This window comes from Rutidosis leptorrhynchoides, chromosome 11, assembly GCF_046630445.1.
Source record: "Rutidosis leptorrhynchoides isolate AG116_Rl617_1_P2 chromosome 11, CSIRO_AGI_Rlap_v1, whole genome shotgun sequence".
NCBI classification, from domain to species: domain Eukaryota; kingdom Viridiplantae; phylum Streptophyta; class Magnoliopsida; order Asterales; family Asteraceae; genus Rutidosis; species Rutidosis leptorrhynchoides.
In genome coordinates, this window is record NC_092343.1 from 69,279,189 (window position 1) to 69,291,525 (window position 12,337).

Genomic DNA, 12,337 nt, shown 5'->3' on the forward strand with positions numbered 1-12,337 from the left:
CAAAAGTGAGTATATAGTCCCATTTTTAAACTCTAAATATTTCGGGATGAGAATACAAGCATTTTATGATTTACGTTATAGACACAAGTGACTAAAAATATATTCTACGTTGAGTTGTACCACTGGCATACTTCCCTGTAGCTTGGTAACTACTATTTACATGAGGTATTGTAAACGCGAATCCTGCTGATAGATCTATCGGGCTTGACAACCCAACCGGGCTGGACGACCAGTATTCAACGGTTGCACAGTACTTCGTTTCGGTGACTACACTTGGTACGGTGTAGTGAGATTTCATAATAAAGGGAATATGCGACGTTGATTAAATGTTAAGTATGGTTACCAAGTGCTCAACCACTTAGAATATTTTTATTAAAATGTTTATGTATATGAAATCTTGTGGTCTATATTTATAACGCTGCTAGCATTAAACCTATATCTCACCAACTTTATGTTGACGTTTAAAGCATGTTTATTCTCAAGTTCCTAGAAGTCTTCCGCTGTTTGAATATATGTTAGAGAAACCATGTGCATGGAGTCATACATGTTTTATTCGAGGAAGCATTGCATTTACAAAATCATCACCGTGTATTTATTTTGACTGCATTGTCAACGGAAGTATTCTTGTAAACTGTTATTTACGGTGATTGTCTATATGTAGAAATCATCAGATGTCGAAAACATTGAATTTTAAATATTCATTTATGGTATATCTTTTCAAAAGAATGCAATGTTTATAAAACGTATCATATAGAGGTCAAATGCCTCGCGATGTAAACATATGTTATTGTATTCGTCCCTATGGATTGGGTCGGGTCGTTTCAGCAAGCCTTCAGGAAGTCTTGCTCGTAGCGACGTACTCTACTCATCGTTCAAAAATGGGTTCAATGTTCAACCGAAATAGTTTTGGCACGCTTGCCACATATTTCAATAAGTTTATGTGGCAAGCGTAATGTGTTCAAAAATGTATTTTGCGGTCATGAATTATTATCAAAACACAACTATAGACAAATATATTTAGACTTTATGGAATTTAGTAGTGAGTGGATAATTCTTTTGTACACTTAAGATCGTATCGAAGTTTAGACTTTTTTGCAAGACTAAGTTGGATTTAGAAATTTAGGAATTTAAATACAATAGCGTGGCGATGTTTTCAATTGTGGCCTGGATAGGCAACTGAGAAGTAAGAATTTATGTTTTTGATTATGACACATACGCAAAATCTGATATGCTTATCATGTACTCGTATATGAATACTGAAATGAATTACACACGGCTACCATTCTATGTAACACAGGTACATACATTTTGACAGCGCCACCACCACAAAGCAATTCGGACAATCAAATATAACCGAAGGTTAGCCCATCTAAATTCGCAACAACAAACAGAAGAAAATATTAACATTCGAATATGTAATCAATTGACATCGCTGTGTCTATAGTTTTGTTAGTTGATTGTATAGTTTTAGTACCAATATTGCCACTATTATAAGCAGCAGTGTGTAACTAATGAAGAAGCGCCTACACAACTAGAGGTTTTCCGCAGCATAGCGCGGCTAACCACATTTCTTGTTATTTTCAATCCCAATACAGTATACGAAACAACATGATATGCTATGAAATACTGATTGGGCTTTTGGCATAAAAGATTATTCATGTTTTAGAATATATGTGACGCTCTATCTTTTAAATTAATTGCAAGGAATCGTGTTTGTGAAAAACAGTAGTTAAGGTGGTCGGAAGCCGCATGTCAATGCTAGCCCGACCACTTGAAAATGAGTTCGTAATTCTCGTGAGATTATGGTTTATAAACAAACGGATTGTTAGGAATTGGCAGCAGAGTTACATAACTAAAAATTTACCCGTTAGCAAAAAATCAATTCACACAAGACTTGTGTAATTAGATTATACCTACATACAAAAAACGTAAACACTAAGTAAAAGATAGGTTAGACGACACAAGGATTTAATGTGATTATATCCGACTCCAAACATGATAATGGTTTTGGTCCACGGATACAAACCAGATCTACTATAAATTTCGTACATACAATTACAATATGCAAACAAGGAAACAAAATCGCAAAAATTTGTTGTCCAAAGTATGATCAAATGTTTGTAATGTAGAAAAGGAAGAAATCATTCTTCTTGGCAAAGCACACGTTCCATTCCCCTTTTTATAGTGATACTAGCCAGTTGGTGTCATGGAATCTCCCCCTCTCAAGGACAAGACATTGAAAGAACCAAGAAGCAGCCTACTAGAGGTATATATGCAACGTAGTGAAGAACTATAATATGCAACGTAGTGAAGAACTATAGAGAGTTGTTGGTGTTTCATGTGTACGATCTTTTTGTGACCATATATGTAGCAATAAAAATTAGTTTCATCATACACACAATACTTTAGATAACTTTACATAATTCATGGCCGGTCTAGAGAATTTAAGTACCAGAACGAAGTAAGAAAAAATACCCTTAGGATCTAACGAATAATATAAGCTATTTAAATAAGACACTTAGGCTCTGATGAATAATATAAGCATTTTAAAAAAAAATATTGCCGTTTGCGCCTTGCTAGAATGCTAGTGGACTTTGATTTCTTCTTTTTCTGGTGCCTTTGATTATTGTTTTTGAGACTATTGTGCTTCGCATTCGGTGCTTTAGTAGTGTTTCTCTAGTTCTCATGTTTCTCAAACATCTGATGTATGTATGTATGTATATTATGTATATATATATATATATATATATATACATATAAATCGGTAAGCTTTTGTCCAAATGCCATCAAACCCGTAAATTTTGGTCCATGTAGGAGAGAAGTTTGTCTCACAAAAAACCTATACATATACACTATTTGTTGCTATTTTTTTTTCCTCACACCAAACCTATACATACAATACATACAACACCTCATCATCTTACATGGCATCCAAACTTAAATATCAGTTTTAAATCAAAATTAGCTTTTTGTATATAAAGTGGTGAGAAGGTTCCTCTTTTTCAAAAAAAACACTCAAGTGCACACATTTTTTTTCAAAAAGTACTCTTTTTTCAAAAAAAAAAAAAAACACTCAAGTGCACACATTTACCAACATACCTTATCTTCACAAATCTCATTTTTGCTTAATCCCTCCCATTATATCATTTTATTCAAAATCTTCCTCCTTATTTTCAGTTTCATTTCTCTCTCGATTTCATAATCGTTGCACACCCACCCATCCAGGTATAATATTTTTACTCAATTTTCTTAATTATAGTGTATTTGCAATGATGATTAAATTCTATTTTGCCTCTCGATTTCAGATTCCAGATTCATTCAGGTATTATTATTTTTCTCAAATTTCATAATTCCATAATTAACCGTATTTTATTTTTGATTATTTTTTCATAACTTATTTATTTCATGATAATTTATTTTCTTAATTTATGTTTGTTTTCATTTTACTTTTAAATAATGTCCACATCTACCAGTATCATTAAGGTCGGAGATAATGATGCACTCAAAGTTATGAATTATCATGATGCTATGGCACTTTTTCGTGTATTTTGCTCTCCCGTATTATTTGTAACTTTCACATGTAATCCTTAGTTCCCAGAAATCACAACAGAATTCGACATGTCCGGTTTTAAACCAGCCGTTTTTTAATTTATAACCCTTTTTAAAATGAAACTCCATCAACTGATCAAAGATATAATGAAATTTTTTTTTTATCAAAATCCATTTTATTTATATTACTTTTTTAAAACCATAAATTATCTTTGGCCCATGATATATGATAAAACTATTATACCCCACTCTTGAAACCTATTTAGACCTGTCCGAAAAAATTAGCCCAATAATATACAATCTTTGATTATTTGTTAGGTTAAGACTCAAATAATCAAAAGTCAAAAATTAATTTTATTCGGAGTACTTAATAATATACTTAGAAAATCGACTTAGACAGCAGGTTCTTCACTCTACCTTCAACTTTAACTGTATCTCTTCCTTGATTAACTTTAGCCATAAAGGTACAATTTGACCATTAACTCATTATTAATATTGTTGATTATGCTTACCATCGTATAACACGCATCTATATTATAGGTATCTCATAATTTTATTTTAGAAAATATGTTAAAATAGTACACTATAGAGTGTGTGTGTGTGTGTGTGTGTGTATGTGTGTGTGTGTGTGTGTTTTAAGCATAATGAGTTATTAAGGTTACCAACATTAAGGTTACCGCCATTAAGGTTACCACCATAGAATGGCTGTAAGGTTTAACTATTTATGTTTGCTTAGTCAAATATAAATTTTATTTTAAGCTTAATTTAAATTTGGTCAATGTGGTTGTAATATGTTTTCTTATATCCATGAATATCAATGTAATTTTTGGAAAATAATTATGCAACGCGAACCGAATGATCCAAATGTGTACTATGATTTATTTTGGTACTATAATTTACACAAAATTATAACTAATAGTTTTTAAAAAACCTTTATGTTTTATAATGATACATGATTCCTTTATTTACTTAATATTTTTTTGTCATCAATTTTCATACAATGGAGATGAATCGAGAAGGATGTTCATCATCAAAATCACGCAAGACACGGTTTCTATCTTGCTTGTAATACTACCATTTCTTTACGGATACAAATAATGAAAATATTATATTTCGACGTGATTAACTAGTCCCAAATTCTTGGTTATATAATGAACAATCTATATTGTTGATTTCATTTATTTAACTGACAGCTTATACTGAAAGGCTTTGTTCAAAACAACTTCTCATGGGAGGAAGAGATTGATATATTTGTTAAGAAAGCAAATGGATGACGTACTTTGAGGATGGGAGTTCGAATAGATGGTTTAAAAGTACATTTCACCACGGACAAGGAAAACATTCGTAAACTATTTGATGTGAATGAATTTGATTATATTCGCTTTACGGACATTGGAAATCGTACTTTTGAATTAACCCATTATGCGTATGAAGATGATTACTGTCACTTTTCTGTAACAAAAAAATATCCACTTCATTTCTAAGTATTTTTTACAAACAACAGACATCTGAAATGCTATTATAATTATTGCCCTTTCTGATTTATATATTATAGGTTTAAACATAAATATGGTTACCATTTTCTATCTATTGTATTTACACAGATTTTCCCTTGTCAATGGCTGTTTTCTCATTACCCAAGTTGGAAATCTAAAGTTGATATCACGATCAACGCGAGGCTTGGATACAAATGAGTTATCGGTCTGCGATCAAAAGGCATCAACCTCTATTTAACCCATGATTTTCCTGAGTTATTAGAAGATCTTCGAGTCAACAACGGAGATGTAATGTGCTTCACGGTTTTAGATGATGACAATTTACACTTCACTTTTTTCACTGCTAATGGGGATACGTCTAACATACACTCTCTAGAGACAATGACTAAGCAGAGTAGCAGTTCAAAACCAATTGAAAAAATTGTGATTCATGACACCTCAGATTCTACAACCTGTGACTATGAAAACGATGATGATACTGATGTAATCCCAATTGAAGAAGATGATGATGATGTTGGCGCATATGAAGATACCAATGATGTTAGCGTTAAGATGATTTTTCCAAAAGGCAACGTATGGGTAAGAATTTTGTTATTTATTCTTATATAAAGAATTTATTGTTATGTTTTGTATGCAATTATAGGTTATGTTTTCCATTGATACTAAAACGCATTTACTATTATTATGATGTAGCGTGTACCTGATGAATTGTTAGCTATCAGAAAGCTGAAACCCGATAGAGATGTGATGGTAACAACTCACGAGGGAAACACATTCCAGTGGGGGTTAAAAACAAACCTTGACAGGCTCAAAAGAAATTTATATGTTTCGGGTGGTTGATACTGAAATGTCCCGTTCATATTGATTATAAACGTCCCATATTAATTGATTTCGTCGCGAGGTTTTGACCTCTATATGAGACATTTTTCAAAGGCTACATTCATTTTTAAAACAACCATAACTTTTATTTTATCTATAAAGGTTTAAAAAGCATTACGTAGATTATCAAATAATGATAATCTAAAGTATACCGTTTACACATGACCATTACATAATGGTTTACAATAAGAATATATTACATCAAAAATAAGTTTCTTGAATGCAGTTTTTACATAATATCATACAAGCATGGACTCCAAATCTTGTTCTTATTTTAGTATGCAACAGCGGAAGCTCTTAATAATTACCTGAGAATAAACATGCTTAAAACATCAACAAATATATTGGTGAGTTATAGGTTTAACCTATATATTATCAAATCATAATAATAGACTACAAGATTTCATATTTCAATATACATCCCATACATAGAGATAAAAATCATTCATATGGTGAACACCTGGTAACCGACATTAACAAGATGCATATAAGAATATCCCCTATCATTCTGGGAAATCCTTCGGACATGATAAAAACGAATTCGAAGTACTAAAGCATCCGGTACTTTGGATGGGGTTCGTTAGGCCCAATAGATCTATCTTTAGGATTCGCGTTAATTAGTAGATTGGTTTACTAATTCTTAGGCTACCAAGCAAAAGGGGCATATTCGGCTTCGATCATTCACCCATATAATGTAGTTTCATTTACTTGTGTCTATTTCGTAAAACATTTATAAAACTGCATGTATTCTCATCCCAAAATATTAGATTTTAAAAGTGGGACTATAACTCACTTTCACAGATTTTTACTTCGTCGGGAGTAAGACTTGGCCACTGGTCGATTCATGAACCTATAAAAAATATATACATATATATATCAAAGTATGTTCAAAATATATTTACAACATTTTTAATACATTTTAATGTTTTAAGTTTATTAAGTCAGATGTCCTCGTTAGTAACCTACAACTAGTTGTCCATAGTTAGATGTACAGAAATAAATTGATATATATTATCTTGAATCAATCCACGACCAAGTATATACATGTCTCAGGCTAGATCACAACTCAAAGTATATATATTTTTGGAATCAACCTCAATCCTGTTGTCCATAGTTAGATGTACAGAAATAAATTGATATATATTATCTTGAATCAATCCACGACCTAGTATATACACGTCTCAGGCTAGATCACAACTCAAAGTATATATATTTTTGGAATCAACATCAATCCTGTATAGCTAACTCAAACATTACTGCATATAGAGTGTCTATGGTTGTTCCATATAATATATATACATGGGTCGATATGATAGGTCAAAACATTTGCATACGTGTCTATGGTATCCCAAGATTACATAATATATTAGAATACATGTATAATACAATATAAGTTAGCTAGGATATGATTTGTATAGAATTGTTACAATAATTTCCGTAGCTACAACAATCAAAAAATATCCAATCTTGTTTTACCCATAACTTCTTCGTTTTAAATCCGTTTTGAGTGAATCAAATTGCTATGGTTTCATATTGAACTCTATTTTATGAATCTAAATAGAAAAAGTATAGGTTTATAGTCGGAAATATAAGTTACAAGTCGTTTTTGTAAGAGGTAGTCAATTTAGTCGAAAGAACGACGTCTTGATGACCATTTTGAAAAACATACTTCCACTTTGAATTTAACCATGATTTTTCGATATAGCTTCATGTTCATAAGAAAAATCATTTTTCCAGAATAACAACTTTTAAATCAAAGTTTATCACAGTTTTTAATTATCAAACCCAAAACAGTCCGCGGTGTTACTACGACGGCGTATGTCCGGTTTTACAGTGTTTTTCATGTTTCTAGGTTTTAAATCATTAAGTTAGCATATCATATAGATATAGAACATGTGTTTAGTTGATTTTAAAAGTCAAGTTAGAAGGACTAACTTTTGTTTGCGAACAAGTTTAGAATTAACTAAACTATGTTCTAGTGATTTCAAGTTTAAACCTTCGAATAAGGTAGTTTTATATATATGAATTGAATGATGTTATGAACATCATTACTACCTTAGGTTTTGTGGATAAACCTACCGGAAATGAGAAAAATAGATCTAGCTTCAAAGGATCCTTGGATGGTATGATGACCCGGGAATTTCCGACCAAATTTAAACCTGAATCTTATATGTTTTCGATACGATAAGCAAAGTCGGTAATGTTGAGTCTCAAAAACTTTTGAACTTTGTTCATGTAATAATTTAAACCTTTGACGATTCTCGACGATTCACGAACAATTGTGTGTAAATAAATATGTAAATATAAATGTAAGTATATATATAATAATAATTGGAAAGAATAAAATATAATATAAACATTAAAGTTAAATATGTAAAATAAGATATAAAATAATTAAACTGATTCTATATATGTATATAGGATTTTTTTTTTTTTGTATACATAGCTGAGATTGTATGTATATAGTAATAAATATAAAATATATAAATATTGACAAATCAAATATAAATTCTATGGTTAATTATTATTATATTGTTGTAAGATAAATTAAATGCTCAAAATATGTTGTTATGTATGTATATATATATATATACATATATATATATATATATACATATATATATATATATATATATATATATATATATATATATACATATATATGTATAGACATATATATATATATATATATATATATATATATATATATATATATATATATATATATATATATATATATATATATATATATATATATATATATATATATAAATGCTCATATATGTAAATAACTATATATAATAAATTAGATATATTAATGAACTAATTTGTGATTGAAGATAACTTAAAACAACTAAAACGTGTTACTTTAAACATATAGAGAATATTGAATATTAAATGTACATTATTATATTATACATAGTAATACATAATTAATAAATTGTAATATTAATATGCGTAATTACAAGTTAAAATTTAGTTAGTAGATTAATATTTTTACTACTTTCATCAAAATAAGCATTAATATCAGTATTAGTAATATTATGATTATACATAGATATGGAATTTGACACAAGTAATTCGTTATATATTAATTGTTACTTGTAATGTCATTAAATATTATTAGCATCTTTATAGTAACTACTATAACTATTAATATTATTGATATCATTATTAACTATTATTAATAATTATCATTATATTAACATTTTATTTTAATTTTTAGTATTATTATTAAAAGCATTATTATTATTACTTCTAGTATTATTATGTGTATTGATATTGATATTATTAATTATTTTTATTAATTATTATTTCTATTACTACTATTATTATTATTATTATTATTATTATTATTATTATTATTATTATTATTATTATTATTATTATTATTATTATATATTTATTATTATTGATAAATATTCAGTATTATTATTATTATATTTAATAGTTATTAATATTAATATAAATTAAGTGATCAGATCTAAATTACATGAATCGGTCGTTATCTGCTTTAGGAGTTTTATTTTTTTATGTTTGTTTTTCTTTTTATTTCTTCCTCTGATTCGATTCCTTGTTGACCTCTTGATCAAAACCAAACAAAAACTAATCACATGTTAACACTGCAGTAAATATTCGATTATCCTCTTGTTATACAGCTAAACACTTTTGCAATTGGAAATTAAACACAGTTATATTTTTTATTTTTTTCTTACGGTCATGTTCTTGTTCTTATTTTCCAAAACTCGAAATTTTTATTGTTTTCCAAAATCCATGAATGCAGTAGGGTTAGAAAACTTTCAAGTAAAGTATTTGGAAAGTTTCGATCCTTAATTTTTCATATTCATCAAGAATTTCGAGGTCAAAGTTTTATTTAAAAAAGTCAACAGGATGTTCTTCGATCAAATTTGTACTATCTGTTTCGATTCAAGTTAAATTGTTGATTCCTAAAGTTTGTATACACAAATTGCAAACTAATTCATGTAGAAAGTTTCTGTTAAAAGAACCTTTATGTCGAAAATCATTTTTGTGTTCTTCACTTTGAAACAGCGACGGTTATATCTGTTTATTTCTTTCTATTTTTTTTTCTATTTAATTCATCAACCTTAGTCGTTTATAAATCAATTTCTAGTCTCAATTGAAAATTGTAGATTAATGTGTCGATTTCAAACTGCTCACTGGTCGTTCAGTTATTTGAAGAAGAAGATGAATAAGGGAAACAGAAAAAGAAGGTTTAAATGATTTTGGGTTTGGGTTTAGACAGATATGACGAGTCAGCAGAATGGATTGATGAGTATGCCGGGATTCGAGAGGTCGCGGGTTCAATCCTGGCTTGGGGCAGTTTTCTTTTTAAAAGGGGTTTCTTAAGGTAGTTTACATATTTATTATTATTATTATTATCATTATTATTATTATTATTATTATTATTATTGTTATTATTGTTAATATTATTATTATTGTTATGGTTATTGTTATTGTTATTATTATTGATTATTATTAGTATTATTAATAATTATTGTGGTTATGATGAAAATCATTATCATTACTATTATTAATTATGACTGTCATTATCACAAATATAATTGAAATTATTAATATTATTGTTATTGCTAAGTATTATCAATACATATTATCAGTAACATTTTATGGCTATCATTATTATTATTATCATTATTACTAAAAGAATTATTACTGTAAAACAACCACTTTTAATAAAATTAGTAATAACATTATCATTATTAATTTTACTAAGTATCCTTATTACTAACCTTAATATTAGAATTATCGTCTAAACACCATTATTAGTATTATTATTAATACGATTATTAAAATTTCTATTAAAACTATAATTATTACTAAGATTACTATTATTGTTAAAAGATATTATTTTTATCATTTTATCTTATCATTTGTGTTAAAATTATCAACTTTATTAAAATCATTATTATTACTTTCATTGTTATTATTATTAGTAGTATTATCATGTAGATTATTAATAGTATTACTAAAATTATCATGATATTAAAACTATCTGTTTAATTAAAAATTAATATTATTATCACTATTATTTTTATGACAAATGAATGTTACACATGTAAGAATATATTTGTAATAAATATAAGTATGTATTAATCTTATTAACTAATATTATATAAATATTCATATATAATAAATTAAATGCTCTTAATATAATACAAATCAGATAAATATATATATAATATATAACTTAAAGATATAATGTATGAACTTATTCGATTACGATTATGTATATTAATAAATATACAAATGATATAGGTTGGTGAATCCGAGTCCAACCCTACACTTGTTTAATGTCGTCATATGTATTTTTACTACAAAATACATTAGGTGAGTTTCATTACTCCCTTTTTAAATGCTTTTGCAATATATATTTTTGGGACTGAGAATACATGCATTTTTATAAATGTTTTACGAAATAGACACAAGTAATCGAAACTACATTATATGGTTGAATGATCGAAGCCGAATATGCCCCTTTTGCTTGGTAACCTAAGAATTAGTAAAACGATCTACTAATTGACGCGAATCCTAAAGATAGATCTATGGGCCCGACGAACCCCATCCAACGTACTGGATGCTTTAGTACTTTGATTTTTTTTATCATGTCCGAAGGATTTCTCGGAATGATAGGGGATATTCTTATATGTATCTTGTTAATGTCGGTTACCAGGTGTTCAATCCATATGAATGATTTTTGTCTCTATGCATGGGACGTTTATTTATGAGAACTGAAAATGAAAATCTTGTGGTCTATTAAAATGATGGAAATGATTATTTATGTTAAACTAATGAACTCACCAACCTCTTGGTTGACACTTTAAAGCATGTTTATTCTCAGGTATGAAAGAAATCTTTCGCTGTGCATTTGCTCATCTTAGAGATACTACTTGGAGTCATTCATGACATATTTCAAAATACGTTGTATTCGAGTCGTTGAGTTCATCAAGAATATTATTAAGTCAATTATAGTTAGATATATTATGAAATGGTATGCATGCCTGTCGACATTCGATGTAATGAAAGTTTGTCTTTTAAAAAAATGAATGCAATGTTTGTAAAATGTATCATATAGAGGTCAAGTACCTCGTGATGTAATCAACTATTATGAATCGTTGTAATCGTTATGGACTTCGTCCAGATGGATTAGGACGGGTCCTTTCAGATGGCTTGAAAGTTCTTGAAGCAGAATCATGACACGAAAACAAGTTCAAGTAAGATTTCCACTCGAAATAAGATTGTTATAGTTATAGAAATTGAATCAAAGTTTGAATATGAGTATTACCTTGTATTAGAAAGATATCTTACTGTAAATAAGAAATATTTCTTGAGATTGGATGATCACTTTACAAGATTGGAAGTAAGCTAGCAAACTT